Below are 18,915 nucleotides of genomic sequence, written 5' to 3' on the forward strand. Positions count from 1 at the left end.
TGACAAAAGCTGCTATTAAACTAAAAAGTACATTCCCAATGAGACATCACTACATTTGCATAAGAGTTTGCACATGGGGTGCCCATAGCTACACCCCATGTCTGTGCATATAGTGCATCATGGTACATAAAGACGTTATTATTCAGTACTAAATCCAGGAGGGTACAAATAACCAGTTGTGTATCATTATCAAGTGAAACTAATTTAAGTAGAACTTCCCTAATTGCCTCTATTCCATACTCATTTGGAATCACCGTGAATAAACTCTTGACATCTAACGAAGCTAAAACAACAGAAGAAGGTAACATACCATTCTTCATAAGGCTATCCAAATCATCCAATAGCTGATAAGTATTCTTTAGGATAGTTGGAACGCTCCTTGTTAAGGGTCCAAGGATAGATTCCAAGTAATGAGAAATGTGTTCTGTGACCCATCCCGCCCCTGACACTATGGGTCATACAGGTAAAGGAACAATATCCTTGAGGATCTTGGGAAGGCCTTTGATCAAAGGTATCTTTGGAAAATCAATTAAGAAATATTCATAAAGCTCACTATCAATCTGTCTACACATCAGAAGGTCATATAATGTGTCATGAACATTCCTTACAATGTTAGTAATAGTTTCCCTTTTTATCAGCCTATAGGTCTTATCATCATTCAGCATATGCAACATCATGGTATTATACATAGAGGTATCTAATACCACTATGCCTCCCCCCTTATCAGCAGGCTGTATAATTAAATCAACATTATTAGATAAATCATGAAGAGAGCGCCATTCATCAGCTTTCAAATTATGATATACATTTCTTGAGGCAGCATTTAAAAAATATTGATAAAAGTCTTTCTCACATACTGAGACAAAACAGTCAACATTAGAAGGAAAAGCTGGTATAAAAGTACTTTTGCGTTTAAACCGACTTCCTGCTTTAGTTTCTTTCACTTGATCAAATAATAATAATTTCAGAGACAAATTCCTGGCAAAGAGATGCAAGTCAGTCAGTATCTCGGCGAGGTTACTTTTCTGGGAAGGGATAAAGGAGAGGCCTCTATTCAGTAAAGATATATCGTTTACATCAAGATTGTAACTTGAAAAGTTAAATACTAATGTATTCAATTTCTGTTTTTCCTCCTTACCTCCACCATCTCGCCTGAGTACTTCCTTTTGCATCTTCCTCGGCTGTTGGACCTTGCTTGTGGTCTGGAATGATATTGCATGGGTAGCGGTAAAAAAACGCTAGTAGCTTTTCCAAAAACTTGTTTCGGTTTGGCTCCGAACTTGTTGAAAGAGACTTGTTCTTCTAAAGCTTGTTGGTTAGGTGGAGGAGTATTTAAAGTCGGCGCAATCCCATTCACTACATTTTTACTTGCTGACGTCACTTCTGTTTCAATCCCATCTTCCGTTGTTATCCCCACACGATTTAAAGAGACAGTATCTGTAGAAGTTTGCGGTTCATCTTCAGTGTCCAAACGAGTCATGTTTGGCATGGAGGTACAATCATTACGTTGAAAGCCTGCTTTCGGCCACATGAACACCTGGCCAGATAAAAAGTCCTGATAATCTCTTTGCAGTTTCTTGTGCTTTAACTGTTGCACTCTATCACTGTATGCTGTTACTTGTATATACATAGCGTCAATCTTCTTCTCATATATCTCACCTTTAAAGCGGTTACATATTTCGCTATATAGAGTATCTACTTTGGTGGTAGGTTTTTGCTCAATAGGGGTGAAATAATCAATGAGAAGCCTCATATACTGATTGCTCAAGTCAAGATTCAACTGCTGCCATCGTTTCAACAGTTCAGGGTGGGTATCACCATATGTGGGCATGCACAACACTCGCATGCCCCTAGGTACTATTTGAAAATGAAGACTCGCCTCCATATGCCTCCTTTGCCAAATCAATCGATATAGTTTATATAGGTTGTTCTCAAGTTCTCTTAAGCAATTATAAAAATCATTAAGATTCTCTACAGTACCTGTAGTATTGGTAGTTATATTTGGTTGAAACAAATCCATACCCAATAACGGATTTACAGTCTGTTGTAATAAACTGCTCCATCTGTCTTTGGGGCTTCTTGTCCCAGGATTATAATCAAGTTCCACTTGTAAAGTATCCATCATGTAAAGGTAGCAAAAACCAAAAAACCAAAAAACAACTAGTAAGATATAGATAAGGAATGCTACTATTCAAAGGTTTCCAGCCGAAAAACCAAGAATATATGAAGAAACAACCAGATGGAGACCACCACGATGTAGGATAAAACTAATTTATTGTATAACAAGCACTTTCACGTGCATCCAAAGCACACTTCCTCAGGTTTATACAACTTTACTCCATTAGATAGCTTTTTATATATGCTTCTAAACCATCCATTAATTAACTTTAATTCAATCAACTAATAAAATCATGTGCTCAATTAAACTGCTGAAACAAAAGGTTTCCATAGGAAAAGCTTTTTGGGATAGAATCAAACCAGAAGTTGGATGGGAAACTGCATCTGTAAAAGAACAAAACAGAAAATCAAAACTAAATAAACAGAGGAATTCGAACTACAGCAGCATACAAATTAAAGTGTAAGAAGAAAAGGATGGGAAGAGGAAATTGAAAGCAATATGCACTAAAAATGAAATGGAGACCAAAGTCATGATGGCAGCAAATAAGCAATTGTGCAAAATAGGAAAGATTACTGGTGAGGGAGTCAGGGAGAAATCAGGTAAGCACTTAACAAAAAAAAATCAATAAAAAGGATAGGGGGAAGTGGTAAACATTAGGATGGCAGAAGAGGAAGACAAAAGCATAAATGAAATATTCATGAGACATTAACATGAAATATACAAGAGCTGTGGAGGTAGAAGTGCAACCTACTGAGAGAAGAAATGGAAGAATAAGAAGCATCTCAATAAATAGAAGAACAAAGTGATGTACTGGAGGCAGATATAGCAACAGAAGGTGCTAAAATGTCAATGTTCAGAAAGAAGGGAAAATGGCCGGCAGCCTAGATGTACCTCTGCAGGAACTGTACAGATGTAGGAGGCAAAACTATGCAGACTTCTCAGATGAACACAAAAAATAGAGAAAACATAGCAAATAGCGTTCTTGAGGAGAACTGCTACCAAAAAAGAGAGGAGACTACTCCAACCCTGGAAGCTATCACCCATTGTCCACAATAAACATGAATATCAAGCTCATGTCCATGATTCTGTCTCTTATGCTTGAGAGTATCTTATCTCACACCATCCAAAAGGGATAAAAATGGGCCATAAATGGTTCACTAGCAAGGGCAATTGGTGAAAGCTAGTCAACATTGTACTAAAAGAGCAAACAAAGAAGAAGTGAAGGGGGGGTAATGCTATCGGAGTTACAAGAAAGCATTTGATTTGATAAACTGGAATTTGCTAAGGAGAGTCCTATGATCAGAGGGATGGGAGCTGAATGGCAAAGGTGGATAAAGACAATGTACAGGGATCAGGAACTTGACGTAATGACAAAAGGGGGGCTATAGGAAAGAAGACAGGTGGAGAGGAACAAGATGAGACGCCTGCTGTGACATGGACTGTTTATATTAGTGATAAAAGAACTGATGAGAGTAGCAGAAAAAAGCTGAAAGCATGAAAACAAAAAAAGAATGGAACCCATATTTTTACTTTATGCAGATGACTGCAAACTGATTTGAAAAGATAAAGAAATCATGGTGGATGGAGTGCAATAATACCTGTGGACTCGGAGAAAGTAGTAGGCCTAGAATGTCATAAAAGGAAAATGGTGCTTCAGTGATGGGAGAGAAGGAGAAGGGAGGAGGCATTAGAGGAGAGACAAACCTGAAGTAGGTAGAAGTGATGGTGGTAACTACACTGGAAGATGTGATCAGTGCGAATATAAAGAGGACAGAAACAAACGTGAGGAAACCAAACTGGAAGATGTGATAAGTGCGAATATAAAGAGGACAGAAACAAATGTGAGGAAACCACACTGGAAGATGTGATAAGTGCGAATATAAAGAGGACAGAAACAAACGTGAGGAAACCACACTGGAAGATGTGATCAGTGCGAATATAAAGAGGACGGAAACAAACGTGAGGAAACCACACTGGAAGATGTGATCAGTGTGAATATAAAGAGGATAGAAACAAACGTGAGGAAACCACACTGGAAGATGTGATAAGTGTGAATATAAAGAGAATAGAAACAAACGTGAGGAAACCACACTGGAAGATGTGATAAGTGCGAATATAAAGAGGACAGAAACAAATGTGAGGAAACCACACTGGAAGATGTGATATGTGCGAATATAAAGAGGACAGAAACAAATGTGAGGAAACCACACTGGAAGATGTGATCAGTGTGAATACAAAGAGGACAGAAACAAATGTGAGGAAACCACACTGGAAGATGTGATCAGTGCGAATATAAAGAGGACAGAAACAAATGTGAGGAAGCCACACTGGAAGATGTGATCAGTGTGAATACAAAGAGGACAGAAACAAATGTGAGGAAACCACACTGGAAGATGTGATCAGTGTGAATATAAAGAGGACAGAAACAAATGTGAGGAAACCACACTGGAAGATGTGATCAGTGCGAATATAAAGAGAATAGAAACAAACGTGAGGAAACCACACTGAAAGATGTGATAAGTGCGAATATAAAGAAGATAGAAACAAACATGAGGAAACCACACTGGAAGATGTGATCAGTGCGAATATAAAGAGAATAGAAACAAACGTGAGGAAACCACACTGAAAGATGTGATAAGTGCGAATATAAAGAGGATAGAAACAAACGTGAGGAAACCACACTGGAAGATGTGATAACTGTGAATATAAAGAGGACAGAAACAAACGTGAGGAAACCACACTGGAAGATGTGATAAGTGTGAATACAAAGAGGATAGAAATAAATGTGAGGAAACCACACTGGAAGATGTGATAAGTGTGAATACAAAGAGGACAGAAACAAATGTGAGGAAACCACACTGGAAGATGTGATAAGTGTGAATATAAAGAGGACAGAAACAAACGTGAGGAAACCACACTGGAAGATGTGATAAGTGTGAATACAAAGAGGATAGAAATAAATGTGAGGAAACCACACTGGAAGATGTGATAAGTGTGAATACAAAGAGGACAGAAACAAATGTGAGGAAACCACACTGGAAGATGTGATAAGTGTGAATATAAAGAGGACAGAAACAAATGTGAGGAAACCACACTGGAAGATGTGATCAGTGCGAATATAAAGAGGACAGAAACAAATGTGAGGAAACCACACTGGAAGATGTGATAAGTGTGAATATAAAGAGGACAGAAACAAACGTGAGGAAACCACACTGGAAGATGTGATAAGTGCGAATATAAAGAGGACAGAAACAAATGTGAGGAAACCACACTGGAAGATGTGATCAGTGCGAATATAAAGAGGACAGAAACAAATGTGAGGAAACCACACTGGAAGATGTGATAAGTGCGAATATAAAGAGGACAGAAACAAACGTGAGGAACCACACTGGAAGATGTGATAAGTGTGAATACAAAGAGGACAGAAACAAATGTGAGGAAACCACACTGGAAGATGTGATAAGTGCGAATATAAAGAGGACAGAAACAAATGTGAGGAAACCACACTGGAAGATGTGATAAGTGCGAATATAAAGAGGACAGAAACAAATGTGAGGAAACCACACTGGAAGATGTGATCAGTGCGAATATAAAGAGGACAGAAACAAATGTGAGGAAACCACACTGGAAGAGGTGATAAGTGTGAATATAAAGAGGACAGAAACAAATGTGAGGAAACCACACTGGAAGATGTGATAAGTGTGAATATAAAGAGAATAGAAACAAACGTGAGGAAACCACACTGGAAGATGTGATAAGTGCGAATATAAAGAGGACAGAAACAAATGTGAGGAAACCACACTGGAAGATGTGATAAGTGCGAATATAAAGAGGACAGAAACAAATGTGAGGAAACCACACTGGAAGATGTGATCAGTGCGAATATAAAGAGGACAGAAACAAATGTGAGGAAACCACACTGGAAGAGGTGATAAGTGTGAATATAAAGAGGACAGAAACAAATGTGAGGAAACCACACTGGAAGATGTGATAAGTGTGAATATAAAGAGAATAGAAACAAACGTGAGGAAACCACACTGGAAGATGTGATAAGTGCGAATATAAAGAGGACAGAAACAAATGTGAGGAAACCACACTGGAAGATGTGATAAGTGCGAATATAAAGAGGACAGAAACAAATGTGAGGAAACCACACTGGAAGATGTGATAAGTGTGAATACAAAGAGGATAGAAATAAATGTGAGGAAACCACACTGGAAGATGTGATAAGTGCGAATATAAAGAGGACAGAAACAAATGTGAGGAAACCACACTGGAAGATGTGATCAGTGTGAATATAAAGAGGACAGAAACAAATGTGAGGAAACCACACTGGAAGATGTGATAAGTGTGAATACAAAGAGGATAGAAACAAATGTGAGGAAACCACACTGGAAGATGTGAAAAGTGTGAATACAAAGAGGATAGAAACAAATGTGAGGAAACCACACTGGAAGATGTGATCAGTGCGAATATAAAGAGGACAGAAACAAATGTGAGGAAACCACACTGGAAGATGTGATAAGTGCGAATATAAAGAGGACAGAAACAAACGTGAGGAAACCACACTGGAAGATGTGATAAGCGTGAATATAAAGAGGATAGAAACAAACGTGAGGAAACCACACTGGAAGATGTGATCAGTGCAAATATAAAGAGGATAGAAACAAACGTGAGGAAACCACACTGGAAGATGTGATAAGTGTGAATATAAAGAGGATAGAAACACATGTGAGGAAACCACACTGGAAGATGTGATAAGTGCGAATATAAAGAGGACGGAAACAAATGTGAGGAAACCACACTGGAAGATGTGATAATTGTGAATATAAAGAGGATAGAAATAAACGTGAGGAAACCACTCTGGAAGATGTGATCAGTGCGAATATAAAGAGGACAGAAACAAACGTGAGGAAACCACACTGGAAGATGTGATAAGTGCGAATATAAAGAGGACAGAAACAAATGTGAGGAAGCCACACTGGAAGATGTGATCAGTTTGAATATAAAGAGGATAGAAACAAACGTGAGGAAACCACACTGGAAGATGTGATCAGTGCGAATATAAAGAGGATAGAAACAAACGTGAGGAAACCACACTGGAAGATGTGATAAGTGCGAATATAAAGAGGATAGAAACACATGTGAGGAAACCACACTGGAAGATGTGATAAGTGCGAATATAAAGAGGACGGAAACAAACGTGAGGAAACAACACTGGAAGATGTGATAAGTGCGAATATAAAGAGGACAGAAACAAATGTGAGGAAGCCACACTGGAAGATGTGATCAGTTTGAATATAAAGAGGATAGAAACAAACGTGAGGAAACCACTCTGGAAGATGTGATACGTGTGAATATAAAGAGGACAGAAACAAACGTGAGGAAACCACACTGGAAGATGTGATAAGTGTAAATATAAAGAGGACAGAAACAAACGTGAGGAAACCACACTGGAAGATGTGATAAGTGCGAATATAAAGAGGACAGAAACAAACATGAGGAAATCACACTGGAAGATGTGATCAGTGCGAATATAAAGAGGACAGAAACAAATGTGAGGAAACCACACTGGAAGATGTGATCAGTGCGAATATAAAGAGGACGGAAACAAACGTGAGGAAACCACACTGGAAGATGTGATAAGTGTGAATATAAAGAGAATAGAAACAAACGTGAGGAAACCACACTGGAAGATGTGATCAGTGCGAATATAAAGAGGATAGAAACAAATGTGAGTAAACCACACTGGAAGATGTGATAAGTGCGAATATAAAGAGGACAGAAACAAACGTGAGGAAACCACACTGGAAGATGTGATCAGTGCAAATATAAAGAGGACAGAAACAAACGTGAGGAAGCATTTTAAAAGAAAGGCCAAAATGATGTCTACTGTAGCAGGAAAGGTAAGTATAATATGAATAATGAAGGTACCAATAACTGCTCAGAACCTAAAGAATCTTCCAGTCACAACTCACAACTGTCCAGATTTTCACAAAACATCCAGAGTTTTTCATGTTATTTTTGGTCTGTTCCTCATAAAATTTGTGGTTTTCTGCCAAATTGAGTATTAAAAATCACTAAATAATACTAAATAATGAAAGTCATTTGAGTTTCTGACTTCAAATCATTCCAAAAATACATAATAATGCAAAATCTGTCATTCTAGCAGCTTTATAGGAGCAATATTTAAAAATCTGTCCATACTTCTGAGCCTTTGTTAACCCATTATTTCTGGCTTTGGCCAGATTTCTTGCACCGAGAGGTTGAAAGGTATGCTTCCAGTAGATCTGGGCAAGAACAGGAAAGACAAGATACAAAAGGAGTTCGAAGAAAGTGTGAAGAAAGAAAGGGAAAAAGAATAGTAAAAAGCATCCTGAGAAGTAAAAGGATAAAAGGGGATGGAGCGTGCCCCATATACTTGTTTATGCTCTTACCTTCAAAACAACAAGATGGCTGATGGAGGACGAAGGGAGGGTGGAAGACAAGGAAGGAGAAAGAGAGGAAAGAAATAGTGGTTGGATGGGAAGAGCTGTGAGAGAGGAAGAAAAGGATGAGTTGATGAGGAAATATGAAACACAGGATGATGGCTTTGTCTTTGACCATAACCAAGTTATTATGTATTCCAGAAATAGATTCAAGAAATCAGTTTTAATATGAAATTCTTGATTCCATTTCTCCAACATATAATAAATGGTTATGATTGGAGGCCTCATCATAATAATTTGTATCACATGATAAATTTTAGGTAGTCTGATGTACTACCAGTTTAAAAAGATGCATCATTATGATGTTTCTAACAGCTTTTAAAGCTGTTGGCTGATTGCAAATTCCACTTCCTTCTAGCTGCTCTTTGCCTGGCAGTAACTAGCATGCTACAGCAATAACTTGTGCCTTCTGTGCGGAGTCTGCATGTCCTCCCGGAGGTCGAATTCACTTTAAAAGACATGCAGGTAGGTGTGTGCGTGAGTGGGTATGCCTTCCTTGAAGGATGGGTGCTGGGCTGGCAACTCGACACCATAAAAATTAACTGCCAATCATTAGTGGACCGGAGTTCCTCTGTGGCGACCCCTAACTGGGAAAAGCTGAAAGACAGTTTTTACCTTCGCTCAAGAATCAGAAAAAAATAATAAGGAAAAAAAGACAAAATTCAGGGACACATTAAGTATTGCTGAAATTCACATCAGAGTAAGTAGAGTAACAGTATGTGCATACACTTGCATTTTCTGAACAATAACTAGCCTGGGTCACAAATGCTTCATTTATTCAGTGCTTGTAATCATTACTGGTTTGTTTTATGAGTCAGTGAGCCAGAATATGAGGCAACCTGGGGTTATTCTATGAATCAAGGACAGTTAAGAGCCGCATTTACATCTTTTATAGCTGAGAATCGGTTTCCTATACATTTCAGGGGTAACTGCAAAGTGTGCGGTGTTGTGATGGTTGCTTAGTTATAACTGACAGGTTCATACACTGGAACTTTACCATAACTAACCTGTTCTAGCTAGGATATTACATACGAACCTGACTATAATAAGCTTATTTTTCTTTCAATTTTCAAAAACAAATAGTGTGTTCTTTGCATTACAGTACCCTATACGAATTTTGAAACATTTCAGTGCGGGTCCTGAATCTCTGATAAAATACATGTGAACCTCAGAACCTAACAACACATTGTGAAACTTACTGTTACAGCCTAAAAAGCTATTTTTTTGGGGGGGTGAAAGCACCCCCACACCCTAAACAATCGAGATCTTTGCTCCTTATAGAAGAGAGAATGTTTAGACATAAATATTGTGGTCAGTGTATAATTCCCTGTAATTGCACTTAAATTTTCACTGTTCCTATAATCACATTTACTGTTCTTGAACATACAGCAAGAATTCATGTATTACCCAAACTTCTTGTGACGTGACCAAGTTTAGGCAAAAGCTTTAGCTTTAAATTTATTAGCATGTTTGTAGCTAAACACAGAAGGAATGCTTTAGTAAAAAATAATATAATATTTAATTAAAGTGACTGTCTACATAAATAGTTGAATCGTGAACTACAATAATTCATCTTAGTGAAATCAATAATATACATGTCAAAAAATATTACGAGCAAAAAAAAACCAGGATGGTCTCATGAGAATAATGCTGTGAAAATAATGATCATTCAGCTACTACTGATGGAATAAAAAATATATACAGAAACAAAGCAGTCTTTCTGTTTTAGAAAACATCCAATTAATCTCCAGCGAGGATCTTACACTCAGTATTTCATAACAGAGATCAAAGTGAGAAAAGCAGTTTGATCCTTGGATATCACACCATAAATACAGGAAAGTAGGCTTTATCCATGCAAAATACATTCTAATTAATGAACGGTGTCAAGTTACTATTCATCTCTGAGATTCTTTCTTCAAAAACAGCAACACCAAAATAACTTTATTTGGCGCTGATATGAATGGAAGTGGAAGTTTAATTTCTGTCATCTTGAAAACACTGAACTGATGTTATGGACATGGAAAAAGCATTTCTGTTTTTTCCATTTATTCAAAGTAATATTTGGAAAATATATGCATAACTTCAGTCATAAAACCAATATTTTATAGATTGTGAGGTATTCCTTCCATGACTGAATGGCATACTGTCCATTTATTTGAGTTACATGTGTATATCAAACAGTGATGCTACTATTATGTCACTGTTTTAGAGCACATGTACAGGCCAAGTAGAACAACCAGCAACCGACTGAAAGGTGTGATAAAATCATCTGTTAAGTGTTGCAAGATAGAAACTGGAACTGCATATAAAGTGGTAACTCCAGAGTATGCCAGATAAAGTCAAGCAGTAGCAGCCAAAAATAAAAAAAGTCAGATAAGCAGAGAGTTGGCGGTTACCACTCTTAGATAACAGGCACACAAAGGATCCAATGAAAATCAGTGGTAAAACTCCATGAAGGAAGTGCAAAGATGAGTAAATACCCATATGAAACGGTAGGACGGTCACTGAACTGGAAGTACACTACTTCATATACATAATGCCTTAATTGCCCAGTTGTATGACAGCAATAATCTGTGATTCAGAGATGTGACAAAATTGCACTGAGCAACATCTCATGTCTCTGAATCAAGCACAATGTTTTTAGACCTAATGTTAGAATGGGAATCTGAATTTTTATTTAAAAGCAAATACTATTCTGACATTGAGTTTTATGCAAGGTATTTGGATGATGTATTTATTTTATGGAGGGCATCACCAGACAGGTTACAAGAATTTATGGTATTTCTTAATGGAACTACTGAATTTTTGAAATTTACATACAACTATAGTTTCAAAGAAATTCCATATTTAGATATCTTGGTTAGCCATAATGGAAAAGGGTTCACGTCCAAAGTATATAGGAAACCGACTTTTTCAAATGATTACATTCACTTTACCAGTAATCACCCCCCATATGTTTTTAAAAATGTAGTAAAAGGGCAATGTATTAGAGCAGCCCGGATGTCTTCTACACAGGAGTATATGGAGGCTGAGTTACATACTATTCACAATTTGTTTTTAGATCGTGGATATCTTGAGTTAATGTTATATGACATTACACAGTATGTATTGAATCAATGGGGACAGAAATACACGCCATTATTAGACAGTTATAATAATAACAGCATGAGTTTGCAGATTACAGATAATGTAAATACTTTTAGAGATGACAATTTTGGAAGGGTATGTGTGCTTACATACTCCCCTTTCACATACGCTATCAAGGAGATCCTTATGAGACATTGGGATGTTATTAATACGCATAACCTAGATTCGCAGTTGGGCAATTTTCCCAAATGTGTATATCAAACAGCTCCCAGTCTGAAGAGATTATTGGAAAAGACTCCATAATGTAGGATTGGATAGATTTAAGGGTACCTCTAAATGCGGTAGATGTCACCAGTGCAGTTTCATCAATGAAGCCAAAAATATTTTTTTAGATGACATTAACCATACCACTATTAAGTGTAGGTCAGGTAACTGTAATACCAAACAGGTAGTATACGTGGCAACTTGCACATGTTGTACCGCATACTATATTGGAAAAACAGAACGTCAGCTCAAAAAACGGATATACGAACATCAATATAAGATACAGAAACATGACACTAAAAATGCCCTATATAGACATATTTTAGAGAAAGGGAATGAGCATGGGTTTCTGTCTGCGATTATAGATCAAATTTCTAGTACACCATACAGCGGCAATTGTTTAGCATATTTTGAGAGTAGATGGCAGATATATACTGATGCCACTAGACCTCCCGGCCTCAATGATTATATTAGTATTAAACCTTTTTTGGTTCTCTCATCATAACCATATACATTATGTTTTTATCATTATTACTTAAACAGCATGATATTTGTTGTTAAATTGTTATATTATATCATATTATAGTATAGAACACATTATATATTACTTGTTTTAGAGCTTTATTCCACAATGTTAGCTTATAACAAATTTTATATGTATTTTACATGCATTTTATATGTTTCATTTTATTATACAGTGTGAAAATTTATTGTACAAAAATGAAATTAGTTATGTATGAGATTTACATATTCACTACATATATTGAATTAGTTGTGAATATTTTTGTATATTTTTGACTATGTAGTACAGCTTTAAATATTTTGGCATTTTTTTCAAAGCAATTAAGTGTTAGGTGACTATTTAACCTTGGTTGTTCATCACTATTATGTTCTGATGAAGACTGGGATATCAGTTGAAAGCGCTTAACCAGTGATTTGATTTTATTTTATGTGCTATTAAATTTGTTTCCATTTGTACGAGCGGTACTTATTTTCTTTGAGTCTGCACTTCCACCTTGGTTCTTTAGACCTAATCATGCTAGTGTTCACTGTACCAGTCCATACATTACAGTAGCACAGGCATCTTCAAACCCTGGGGCAAGCCCCCCTTACACACACACACACACACACACACACACACACACACACACACACACACACACACACACACACACACACACACACACACACACACGCACACACATACACACACACACACACACACACACACACACACACACACACACACACACACACACACACACACGCACACAAACGTGTGTGTGTGTGTGTGTGTGTGTGTGTGTGTGTGTGTGTGTGTGTGTGTGTGTGTGTGTGTAAGATATATATATATATATATATATATATATATATATATATATATATATGTATATATGGGTTCACTACATATGACTGAAGCCCATTTGACTGAGACCAAATGACCAAAAGGTCATTTGACCAAAAACAGATATGACCGAAAACTCATTTGACTGAAAAACAGCACTGGTAGTTATATGCCATATTCCCCACTGTAGTGCGACCCTGGAGTTAGAATATAAAGTTAGGGGGGGTGTGGGAGGCATAGCCCCCCACATTTTGCAAAAAGTCTTTACTGATATTATATGCTTTAATGTATTTTTAATGGATACACATGTATATCATAGTGCATAAACTGCAATTATGTGGAGGCTATGCCCCCCACACCCCCTAACAATGTATTCTAACTCCAGGGTCGCACCACAGTGGGGTACAGGGCATATACCTGCCAGTGCTGATTTTCGGTCAAATAAGTTTTCGGTCATATGGTCTCAGTCAAATGGGCTTCAGTCATATGAACTTTTGGTCATATGTAGGGAACCCATATATATATATATATATATATATATATATATATATATATATATATATATATATATATATAGGTTCCTAGCTAATGGCTAAAGTGACAGAATGCCGAATTACACATTACCGAGACCAGTGTGCCAAACGTACACATTGACAATTATTTAAATAGCCAAATAACACTATGCCGAAGCACACTACAGTGAAGAAAGTGAATTTATGTGTTTCCCCACTGTAGTGCGGTCTTGGAGTTGGTATATGTAAGTAGTTAAAAAAAAAATGTTGTGCAGGGGGGCTTCACCCCCCCCTGCACCCCCCACACCCCCTACTTAAATATACCAACTCTGAGGCCGCACTACAGTGGGGAAACACATAAATTCCCTTTCCCCACTTTAGTGTGCTTTGGCATAGTGTTATTCGGCCATTTAAATAATCATCAATGGGTACGTTCAGCACACCTGTCTCGGTAATGTGTAATTCAGCATTCCGTCACTTTGGCCAATAGATAGGAACCTATATATATATATATATATATATATATATATATATATATATATATATATATATATATATATATATATATATATATATATGGGTCTACTTTGTTTCACTGAAAACACACTTCACTGAAACTCATTTCATTGAAAACTCATTTCACTGAAAATCAGTTGCCTGAGTACAATTCACTGAAAGCTCACTTCACTGAAAACTCATTTGACTGAAACTCATTTTGTTGAAAGGTATATGCCCTGTTCCCCACTGTAGTGTGATCCTAGACTTAGTGTATATATAGTAAGGGGGGCTGTGGGGGGCATAGCCCCCACATAGTTTGGGCATATATTATTTTCTGGAAAGCATTATGCATTCAGCTTGTAAGTAACCATGTCTATGGTTTCCAACATTTAAAATAGGTGGGGGGGCTGTGCCCCCACATCCCCTTACTATATATATATATATATATATATATATGGATCTACTACTTATACTCGAATGCTAACTTCACCGAACGTTAATCAACCGAACACAAACCAACGAAAGTAGATAACTTCGAAAACACATAACAGTGAATCACAAATCACTGAAAACAACAAAACGGTGGATTAGTGCAGCAACACCTTAGTGAATCCTGTAGAAATAGAAAAACACACACTTTGATTGCCAAAACCCAATGCACATGCCCATAAAAAGATGAAATATCAGCGATACTGATAATAATGTCTTATGACATTTTATGCCTCCAAAACGTAAAGAAAAAGATTAACGTTTATATTTGTAAAAGATTTGCAATAGCTTTAATGTACTCCATAGGGGTGCATTCATCTTTGTTATGAAATATAACTTGGAACTGTTCTTGATGACATATCAGACTCCTTTTCTTTGGGGTAGGTGGACAAGCTGCAGACATCCTGTAACGTATTTCATCTACCCTGTTCTATTCCCAGCATACAGTTTGTAGTAGACTGTAGATGTCAAAGAAATGTTTACCAACTAAACAACACAGTCTCCTATGCCATGCCTCAACAGCGTTTTGGGTTCTAGGCAGGTTCAGCTCATTTAATACACTTATGTTCCAAAACTGCATAGGAAATAGTGGAGGAAACCGTATAGTGCTAGTAGATCTAGTTGTAAGTATAACAGAGGTTTCCCTACAACAGGAAATTGCTCCTTCAAAATGTTAAATGTTTTGACAACTTCGTCCTCAGGAAGGAACACTAAGGCTGTCAACTGTTTTACACATTGCTGAAAGTGGATGTCGGAGTTATACATTGAAGTAAGCCCTAAACCCTGACTCTTTCTCCAAATGTTTTTTCCAAAATGGAAGAAACCCCCTTTACAGACTGCATTGACATTATGGTTTACACTTTGAATGGCAGCAGGTTCATAATCACATAGAATGTAAGAAATCTGCACATTTACGTTTTGTTCATTAAACAGATCAAAAATACATCTCCACATTAAGTTATACACACGGTATGACTTTTTATTCATGAAGCAATAAAGCAATGGTAGACTTCTGCTATACGCTCCATATTGTACAACACTCTGCACTGTATATAACTGCCAGCATTCTGATCCTCTCTTAAAGTATGTTCCGTCCATTAACCAGATTATATTAGTACTTAAATCATGCAAATTTGTCTCTGTAGTTAAAACTAATACTTTAATGTTATTGGTCCCTTCTTCACAGCTCCGTTTTAGGAATGTCCCGTTCTTAAGTGGAAACTGTGTAGCATCTACATTACGTAAATCTATGTTTTGCAGTTGTGGAGCAGGTCTACCTTTGCAACGAACATGCCTAATGCTCTGTAACATACTACACCTGTTTGGCAAGTACGGTGCATAGTCTAAGGATGTGGACGCTACAGTTACACATGCTGTCTCTCTAGATAAGGCTGCCCTCTTCCTTAATTCATTTCTAATAAAATACTTCTCCACCTCTTGTGGTTCACCTGCATGTCAATGCTAAATACATTTAACAAGCTCCTCACCAGTAGATACCGGAATGGTAATAGCTCTACCTTTGCATTTACCTGTTACTTTGTATTTAGTTCCAATATTTACGACTCTTACTTTTCTTTTCTAACTTGTGTACATACCCATCCAATACCAGTATTCACCTCCTCGCTGAGATATTTCAGCTCTATACACTTGACCCAGTACTCCAGGTGCTAACCTACATATATTCGCCATATTGATTCAGTACGTTACTACTTTGTAATTAGCGTTGTCTGCAGTTTAAATGTGAACTGACAATTACATATGGGAAGCAGTGACAATTAAAGATGGGATGCATATTAAAATGTTATGTGAAAATTTCGGTGGTTTATTATATGTAAGTTTCGGTGATTTTGAAAGTCGATGTAATGTGTTTTCGATTTTATGTACTTTCATTGGTTTCTGTTCGGTTGATTAACATTCGGTGAAGTTAGCATTCGAGTATAAGTAGTAGATCCATATATATCACACTACAGTGGTAGCTCTTTGTATTGCACAAAGCACATCAATTATACTTCAACAGTGAGGAATAGAAATGCTTGTTAAGCACATTTCTAGCATCAGAAATGTGATTTGTATGCTTTTGTTAAGCACCCCTAATCACTGTTAAGATCCTATCCATTTATTCAAAGTAATATAGGCTAGGGCTTAACAGCTGACAGTACCAGGCAGCAAAGAAGAGTGACAGAAATAAAACAGCTTTGAAATTCTTCGATACATTACTCTGTCACACTTACAAAAAGTGTGGCAGAAAAAAGTGCCTAAAGCTTGTAAAGTCACCAGTTCTCAACTGGGATGCTTTATTTCTGTCTGCTGTTTGTTTGGCAGCATTTTGTTTTACTAGCTTTCATACTTCTGCATTTTATCTGTAGCTGGTAGTACTTGGAGCAGTTAACCCTTCATCTGCTACAAATAATTCTAAACGTATCTCATTGATCATTACCCTTATTATGTGTTCTTCACATGAACACTAAGAAGTTCACCTCCTGAGTTTCGCTCAGGAAAAGAATTTCATGGCAATTGCAGTGGTGGTGCTGCGGTAGCATTGTTGCCTCATAGCAAGACGTCCAGTTCGATTCTCAGCTAGAGCGTCTTCTGTGTGGAGGCATACGTGAATGGGGCATGCCTTCATTGAAGGTTGTGCGTCAGGGCTGGTAACCTGGTATGTACAAATCCACTACCAATCATTAGCGGACTGGAGTTCCGCTGTGGAAACCTCTAACCGGGAAAAGCCGAAAGACACAAACAAACAAACATGTCTCAAACACATAGTAAGTTGGTTATGATTGGAGACCTGCTCATAATCCTCTCTGTAGTACATGGAGATTGTTTAACATCTTTTAAACATATGAACATTCTTTGGATTCTGTTCTGTTGTGATTGCTGTTATAATACTCAATCGCCAGACATTAAAATCACAGAAAGGTGCAAACTTTGTAGTACATGGGGAATCGTGATTAATCTCCAGAAATAAGGAAAAGATCAACCTGTTACTCACTGCTGTAGCACAAGACCTGACAGTAGCAACACTCCCAGAGGTGTCTAACATTTGTTACACACCCCCTTCCTTAAGCACTGTTATGGTTGGTTCTAAGGCAAGGAACGTTGAATTAGTCTCAAGCGTGTCTGTTTTTTTGTTTGTTTGTTTTTTTTTTTTTTTTTTGTAACTAGTAGTATATGGACTATATAAAATTTCATGCACTACAAATAGTCATAACCCTTGTCTGACAAGATTCACCTCTTGAGATGAATTTCTTGGCATGTATTTCTCAAACACATAATAATGTAGTTACAATTGGATATCCCATCATAACTTTCTTTAAGTCCCTTTCTTATGTCAAAAACATTCTAAACAATTTATTTTATTTTTTATTTTCAATTTGTTTTTTTTGTTTTGGGAGAGTCTAAATGGACCATACAAAAAGAACCCCTTTATAGCACTGGCTTGGGGCGAAAAGCTCCATAAGATAATACAACATTACAACAGGTAAGGTATTTATATTAAAAGTTAAAAGTTACAGAGCAAGTTGCAATTTCCACAGATTCAAAGCCTAATCACAACACTCACAAACACAAGGTGCAGGGTTTGAGTCTCACAAGGATAATTGGCTAGGCTTAAAATGGCTTGCAAGGGCAGTTAGCTTAGTACTAATCTACGAATCTATGAACCTACGAAAATCTTTTAATGAAGAGTACTGCACTATACATTCTGTGAATCATGGTAATTTAGCAAGAAAGCTGCTTTGTAAATAAACATTGTAATGAGATGTCAAGGCCTGCAACTCTAGATACCAATTTGTCCTGTCTGAATGTGATTATGCTACAGTGTGGTCCAGCAAAATCTAATAGTCCCCATGCAGTATATAACAACAGGAATAAAAAAAAAAAAAAAATTGAATTTAAATTTTAATTAAATATTCAGGTGTACTTGTGGTGCAGCCTTAACAAATCTATTAATATTAAATGTTCTTTGCTGCAGCACAAGTGTACCTGAATATTTAATTAACATTTAAATACAATTTTTTTTTATTAGTTGATAGTCTTTGCATATTAATATTTAGTGTATGTTCCTTTAATTTGTTTTAAGTGTGATGTAAGCCATTACAAGTTTCTATTGAT

At 37.0% G+C, this 18,915-nt stretch overlaps 1 protein-coding gene across 2 annotated transcripts in view; it reads left to right on the forward strand.

The window, feature by feature from the left end:
- Positions 1–18,915, forward strand: part of KCNH7 (potassium voltage-gated channel subfamily H member 7) — a 2,626,261-nt gene that overhangs the window by 2,605,856 nt on the left and 1,490 nt on the right. The window lies entirely within an intron of this gene.

Source organism: Protopterus annectens, chromosome 6.part0 (assembly GCF_019279795.1).
Source record: "Protopterus annectens isolate FY-2018-M chromosome 6.part0, PAN1.0, whole genome shotgun sequence".
In the NCBI taxonomy this organism is placed as follows: Eukaryota; Metazoa; Chordata; order Ceratodontiformes; family Protopteridae; genus Protopterus; species Protopterus annectens.